Genomic DNA, 8,237 nt, shown 5'->3' with positions numbered 1-8,237 from the left:
TGTTGAATTCTTTTATTAAATTCCTAGTATTCTATCTCTTTGGCATTGATTGGTTTATAAGTGTTTATAAACTATTTGTTCAATTATTTGGACAGTTATTAAGTAATGATTCTGGGGAGAGAGAGGGAGAGGAAGAGGGACAGAAAGAGGGAGGAAACAGAGAGGGAGAAAGGGAGAGGGAGGAGAAGGGAGAGAGACAGGACACACACAGAGGGATGTGTGTGTATGTATGTGTGTGTATAACATAAATGGCACAATGGACAGAATATTGGGTCTACACTCAGGAAGAAATGAGTTCAAATCCAGTCTCAGATACTTGTTAGCTGTATGACTTTGGGAAAGCCATTTGTTTGTCTTTATTTCCTTTTTATAATGTGTAAAATGGAATTGACAAAATTGTTGTGAGAATCAAATCAGATGACACTTGTAAAGCATGTAGCATAATGGTTGACACATATAAGTACTTACATAAATATTATTTTTTTATCATCATAATTTTCATCATCATCATTATTATGATATAGAATCCAATGACTTTTAGTGATGTTTGCATTTGTGTAATTTAACAGGCAAATATTTTCAATATCCTACCTTTTCTTCCTTTGTAAAAATTAAGAAGTATATCCACTTTTGCAACTTTGGCATATATCTTATTTTCCTTGATTTACCAAAACTCATTGATAATGGCTCAACAATCCCAACTCCAAATGAATTGATCTCACTGAGGATAGTCCAGATACTTTTCACAATATCCTGACTTATCTTGAATGTCAATTGAGGAACACTCATTCAGGGTGAGGAACACACCCACAGACATAATGATGAGTTGAATAGTCTTCTTTTCAGTCTAGGTTATCATGAACTCATCTGTCCCCCCAAAATGGTTCTGTTCCTTCTCTGATCTTTTACTGGCTTCCAAAAAGGTTTAAAAATAAAAAAAATTAGCTTTATTGTTATCTTTTGGTAAAGACTATTTCACTTTGTCTTTCCAGGAAAGTGATTGGCATGTAGTCAGTGCATAATAAATGCTTATTAATTGATCCATTTGTGATTGATTTATTAATAAGCTTTATTTGTTCTGGCTCTTCTTATTTTGAAAGAACTGTGTCAATTTTGGGGTCTGCTTAACATTTACCTGTAATTTGAGCTTTCTCTCTCTATTTTTTTAAAGGAAATTTTAATTGGTCAGTGCGTTCCTGTACATGTCCTGCTCTACTTTGTGATTAGCATCACTTATGTTAATACTGACAGATTTCTATTGAGATTTCTGTAGAAATTTAGAAAATGGGATCTCACATCTTCCTTCTTTGACCTCTTTATAACATTATCTCCCAAAGTGTAGGGTGCATGTTGTGCTCCTTTGCTATCATAAGCTAAATTCAGTCTAGTGTTCAATTATACCACAATTTTTGAAATATTTTCATGAGTGCATTTTGGGAGGTGACAGAGCATGGGAAGAAAATTTTGAATGAGTGAGAACAGAACACACTGATCTCAAGAATGGAAACAAGCACTTCTACTTCTAGTAAATACTAAATTGCTGATGAAGCAAGTACTGCAGGAGGTACTGGAGACCTGGGGGTCCTGGATCTGGAGGCCAGGATGGCTTTCACAATGACTTTGTCAGTGGGGGGCTGAGGAGGCTACTCAAGGAGGAAAAATTGGAGACAAGGAATGTCCCACTTCCCTCCTTCCCTACATCAAGGACATGAAAATTTCTCCCTTCCTGTCAGGGAATCTAAGATTATGGATTTCTTCCTGGGTTCTTTATTGAAAAAGGTTTTTGAAAATCGTGCTTGCTAAGAAATAAACTAGAGCTGGACAGTGCACCAGGTCCAAGGCTTTGTGGACATTGGTGATTACAGTGGCCATGGTCTGGAGCTGTCCATAGTACTATCATTCTGGCCAAGCTATCTATAATTCTTATGAGATGGTTACTGGAGAAACAGGATTGGAAAATCCCACACAGTGTTCTGCTCTGTGGCTTTGTGGATTAGTTAGAAGTATTGGCATTATCTCACTTCTGTGCCTAGGAAGCTCCTGATTATGGCTGGAATTGATGACTGCTATATTTCTGCAAGGGGCTGTACAGACACTCTGGGCAACTTTGCTAAACCTACATTTGGTACCGTCTTTAAAACATCCAGCTCCCTCACCCCAGGGTTTTGGCAGGAGAATGTGCTCACTAAGTCTCCCTATCAAGAATTCACTGACCATTTTGTGAAGATTCACAATAAAGTGTCTATCCAGAGTATCTAGGCAGTTGCAGTGACAACCACATAGATGTTTTTAATAGACAAGACATAAATTGAATTCTGCCTGCTTTAAAAATTAAAAAAAAAATTCATGGAAACTAGAATTTTTTTTTCATTTTTGGATCATCCTTCTCATACACAGCTCCTAGTCATTTACTAAAAACTAGAGTATTTCAAGTATAAATGTGTGAGGTTGAATATATTTTGATTGGCAGAAAAATATTCAGTTTAAGAGAAAGAGAATACATAAAATTTTATAGCTGGAAGAAAAATCAACTAGTCAAAATCCTCCTATAGATGAAGAAACTCAGATCCCCAGAAGACCATTATCTTCTCCCTGCTCCTACAGCTATGTAGTGACAAAATCTACTTGGATTCTTGACACGTATCTACTCCATAGAGCTGTCACTCCTACTAAGTTCAAAATAAGCCTCTCACACTTATAAACTATGTGACTTACCTTCTCCCTGCCTCTATTTCCTCATCTGTAAATAAATATAAATATAAAATAGCACCTATCTTCTGGGTCCTTGTGAGGATTAAATAAGGTGATATTTGTAAAGGGCTTATTTAGCAATTCCTTAGCACATAATAGAACTAATCAAATGCTTGTTGAATCCCCTGTGCCTTCATTATAATTAAAAAATTTAAAATTATTTTGGAGAAATCAAAAGCAGAAATATGAGTCTGAATGCAGAGTGAAGTATACTATTTTCACTTTTCTTTTCGTTTTGCTTTTTTTCTTTCTCATGGTTTTCCCCTTTTGTTCTGATTCTTCCTTCACAATCTGATTAATGTGGAAATATGTTTAATATGATTGTTTATATATGTCCTATATCAGATAGATTGATGTCTTGGGAAGGGGAGAGGAAGAAAATAGAAATAAAAATATTAGAAAAATAAATGTTGACAACGAATAAATATTTTTTAAATTAAAAATAAGTGGTTATTGAACTGTGAACTTATCTGTGAACTTTAACGAGCCATGGAGAACAGAAGAGATGGATGGCAAATGTCTCAATTTTCATAAGGAGTGAAGATAGTATTATTTTGTAATTCTTAATAGTTCAGAAATCTAAAATAAATGAATAAAAATAATAGTTTTAGAGATTTTTGAAAACTCAGGGACAGAAAAAGACACACATGGAAGTCTCTTAAAGAATCAATCAGCAACTTTTTGTATTAAAATTAAATGAAATGTGGATTACACAATACAATAAATTTAATAAAATAGTGTTAAAATTTTCTTTTAAGTTCTTAAATTTCATATCATTATGAAAGTATTCATCTGACCATTAATATAATGTCATATATGTATATATGAATGACACCCCCAAAACATGATGATAGCTATATCCTGAAATAGAGTATAGAAAGTCCAAGAAATAGTAGCATATTGGAAGGGAAAAAGACTTTGAAATTCCATAGATAAATATTCTGTAGCTCCTGAATTTTACTAGCCTATGTGTTTTCTTAGCATTGAGGAAAATTGTTTCATGGGACATTTTTTTGCATCTATTTTCAAAGCAGATAATAGGGAGTAGTGATATAAATGATATCCAGGTTATTGCTGTGCTGGATGGACCTTTATGACCTCAGGACAAAAAGGCAATTATTTTAAAACATTCTATTCAACTCTAAAAATTGCCTTTGGAAGTCATAGGTAATTTGAGTTGGAAGAAATCTTCAAAATCATCTAGTCAAGCTCTTCTTTACTACTGGTGAAGAAAGCAATAGTAGGAGAAGAGATACAACTTGCATCTAAAACTAGCCTACTACATCCTAGAAGCAAAGAACTTGCTAGTTATTCAGGTACTTCATTTCATTTGTGGATAGCTCTAACGGTTAATTTTTTCCTTACATCTTGCTGAAATCTACCTTTTCCAACCATTTGCTCTTGTTTCTATCCTTTGGGTTCAAACAAAACAAATTTAGCCCTTCAAACACATGAAGATGACTATACTGGACCCCTCCAACTACCTTGATCTTTTCTTCTCAAGAGAATAAGAATTCTTTCAAGAATATAAATATTCATTTCCTTCAACTGATTCTGATTTATAGCACAACAACTCCTGGCCAGATGTTTGATCTAACCACCAATCAGTTCCCTCATTTATAATTCCAGGAAATAAGATATATTTCTTATCTGAAATTAAATAAGAAAACAACCTTCATCTCTTAATTAGTATATATTACTCCACAGTTTTCATAGCTCTATTAAAATATCCTTCAATAATCTTCAAGACATGGTTATGTGGACATGTCATCCCTGCCTCTAGGGAGATTGAGGCTAGTGAATCAGTTAACTTGAGTTCTTAGGTATATAAGGCTAAAGCTGATTTACGTAGTCACACAAAGTCCAGCATCAATGTGGTGAGACTCTGTGGATGGGAGACTTTATGGCTCCTTAACAAGTAAGCAATTGGTCCATATCAGAAATGGAGCAGATCAGAGATTCCATGACTAGCAGTGAGATCAGGCTGGTGAATAGTCGTTGTCCTGGATGAGGGAGGGCAAATCAGGCTTTTTATGTTGTTTTTGACTTAGCATAATTTATTTGCATTAAAATCAGTATTTTAGAATATATTATATCTATTTCCCAGTTATTTTCCTATTTTCCCCTAGGGTTCAAAAGACTCTTTTTCCTTTTCTTAGAACATTTGGATTTTATGCTCCAAGGAGCAGATCTGGTAATGAGAGAATATGTTCTGTAAACTCCTGGTGTTGCCAGTAACACTTTCAGACTAGAAATTAATTTTTAAACAGTCGGCTTCTGTGACCATGACACTGTTATTAAAATCCTTTTCTGGCACCCCAGCTAGCTTCTTTTAGTCACTGTTGATGCTTTTGTTTTTAAAAAGCTATATTTTATGCTACAATGGTACCTTTTCCCCAAAATTAATATTTAATCCAAAGTATATTGGAAAATAAAATAGAAAAGCATTAAAACTGCATAAGCTGCAAGTTAGTTAGGGCTTATACTTTTACTGGGAAACTTGGAATTAGGACATGGGTTGATTTCTCTTCTCAAGGAAAAGGGAGGAAAGAAGCTTTGTGAATGAGTTGTAGCTGTGGTTATAGGGTAAATTATGGAGCTTTAGTAGGTCATGATAATGACACCCTTGACATCTGCCATCTCCTGCACCATAAGTGGTCATGGGCAATTCCTGGCATGTATATTTTTCGTACTTGGATGTTTTCTCTTTTTCAGAAAATTGCTAACTATTCAAAAGGATAGGAAAGTGTTACAACTGTGAGACTGAGTCACACTGCAATTGTTTCCTCTTGAAAATCATGGGGTATTACTTGTTTGTTTTTTTTCAATTTTAGAAAAAATAATACAGTTTTAAAAACAGTACAGGGAGGAAATGGGGGATTTCAAAGTGGGAGGAATGGGAGAGGGGAAGAGATCGGACCCTTTTAATCACAGTCACATTGTCGGGGGCATTTGCTGCCAAATTGCCACATTCATTTTATGGATTTTTTTAAAGGCTATATTTATTTCTCGAAAAACATCACACAAAAGAAGCATCAACTTTAATATGCTTTCAAGGGGAAATAGATAGGGCAAAGAACCGGCGGCCTGGAGTTAGAGAAAACTCATCTTGTTAAGTTCAAATTTAGCCTCAGACACTTATTCTATACATGACACTGGGCAAGTCACTGACCCCTCTGTTTACCTTAGTTCCTAATCTATAAAATGAGCTGGAGAAAGAAATGGTAAGTCACTCCAATATCTTTGCAAAGAAAACCCCAAATGAGTTCGGCAAAAATTGGACGCAAAAGAAACATGGTAAACCAAGCAACAATTTTTATTTGTTTTTGGCTCAGACAATAAACATTTGTATTTATTAAGTGCCATGCTCTGTGCTTAGTTTAAATTTAAAAAATTTAAAAAATTTAAATTTTTAAAATTAATTAAATTAGGGGATTAAAAATAGCAAAAAACAAATCTTGATTTCAAGGAACTCACCATCTAATTGGAGCAGTAACATTTGCATGGTAATATATTGTAATTTTATAGTAATATATTAATATTTACATAGTATGTAAAGTAAGTAGAAACAGAAAATATATAGGAAAAATGGAAACATTCAAATGGGGAGGCATGAGATTTAAAGAGGATCAAGAAAAGCTTTTTATAAAAGTGGAGGAGAATTACATGCTAGAGCTCTGTGGTTCAAAATGGAAAGTTCATATTTCAGCACTCTATTTGAGAATATCTAATTGAATCGTAACTTTTTTCTGTCATTTTCAGATATATTTCTATTAGAGTATAAAACTTCTTAAACTGTGGGTCAAAACACCAGATGGGGTTTTAATTGAATGTGGGGGTTGCAAAATTACAATTTATTATAAGCAAATGTTTGATTTGTACACCTGTTTGATATACCTATATACGTGGAGTCATATAAAACTTTCTCAGGTGAGAAGAAAACGTTTAAGAAGCCCTGAGCCTCAGGTCAGGAAGGTTTAATTCAAATCTCCTTATACTATACTTATTAGATATGCAACCGTGGTATATCATTCAACCTTTGCTTTTGCCTACCTCAGTTTTCTCATCTGTAAAATGGGAATAATAATATCATCTATGTCAGGATTGTTGTAGTATCACGTGAAATAGTATTTGTAAAGCACTTAGCATAGACCCTGAAGTAGAGCAGGTGTTATATAAACGCAGTACCCTTCCCTCCTTTTCCCTTTGTTTTGAGGAAATACAATTGGAGCGTTGTATCACTCTCTATTACTCTCTTGGTTAAAAAGAGTTTCCCATTTCTCACACTTTAATTACTCATTAAATCTAACATTCTAGATACTCTAATTATAGAAATTAAATTAGGATTGCAAAATTAGGATACTTCAAAAGGGAAAAATAAGAAAAGGTACCCATGTACAATGTGAATCTGGTAGGAGACAAGTAATCTATTTTCAGACAGAATACTGAGCATTCAGTAATTTAACAGGATTTAGGGTTTTAATTGAAAATTAGTTCTAATCTGCTTGGAGACACCTTTAAACTTCATCAGAATATAGCAGCAGTTGGGAGAGATTGGCAAGGAGGCATTTTACCTGTTGTTACTTCAGTTCCATGCTCTCATTCCATTCCAAACTGACCTTTTTGAACTTTCTGCCATTTCCATAATCAACCTCTCTTGCCCCTGTGGAGGCTACAGCCAATCTCCCTGGCGTCACCAACGTACTTGCCAACCTCGAGACTTTTTGAACTCATCAGATCACTTTTCTCTCAGGGTTTCTTAAACTTGTGCTGATGAGGAACAAAGGAGTGGGAAAGGCCTGCAACAAGCCTGTCTAGTTGTGGCCACATTCTAGCTGGTGCCAGAAGGTGGGGGAATCCATATTGTCCACTACTCTCTCTCCCTGTGTGGAAGAACTCAAGCAGAGAGGGGTCTACTCACCATATGAAAGAAGTATAGCCAATAACTTGGTGAGGGAGCGGACGGTACCGTTTTGTACAGACTTTGAGGTATCAGCTCTTCCAATTCAGAAGTCCATTAAGGCAAAATTGACTTTTTGTAGCTATTAAAAAAGGGAAAAAATGAAGACACAAATAAATTAGAACCTTCCTCTCATTTGACTTGTACAGAACACTTTAGATAATTTCCCCCCCTGGAAATGTTTACAAAGATAGTTTAAAAGAAAATGATAAAACTTGCTCAATTTCTCTCTCTTCTTCCTTCCTTCCTTCCTTCCTTCCTTCCTTCCTTCCTTCCTTCCTTCCTTCCTTCCTTCCTTCCTTCCTTCCTTCCTTCCTTCCTTCCTTCCTTCCTTCCTTCCTTCCTTCCTTCCTTCCTTCCTTCCTTCCTTCCTTCCCTCCTTCCCTCCTTCCCTCCTTCCCTCCTTCCCTCCTTCCCTCCTTCCCTCCTTCCCTCCTTCCCTCCTTCCCTCCTTCCCTCCTTCCCTCCTTCCCTCCTTCCCTCCTTCCCTCCTTCCCTCCTTCCCTCCTTCCCTCCTTCCCTCCTT

At 35.6% G+C, this 8,237-nt stretch overlaps 1 pseudogene; it reads left to right on the top strand.

Annotated features, from left to right (window-relative positions):
- Positions 1-1,536: 1,536 nt before the first annotated feature.
- LOC141546198 (small ribosomal subunit protein uS5 pseudogene) lies at positions 1,537-2,259 on the top strand (annotated as a pseudogene).
- The last annotated feature ends 5,978 nt before the right edge of the window (positions 2,260-8,237 follow it).

The sequence above is a fragment of the Sminthopsis crassicaudata genome, chromosome 6 (assembly GCF_048593235.1).
Source record: "Sminthopsis crassicaudata isolate SCR6 chromosome 6, ASM4859323v1, whole genome shotgun sequence".
NCBI lineage: Eukaryota > Metazoa > Chordata > Mammalia > Dasyuromorphia > Dasyuridae > Sminthopsis > Sminthopsis crassicaudata.
This window is presented reverse-complemented; position numbering and strand designations above follow the sequence as displayed.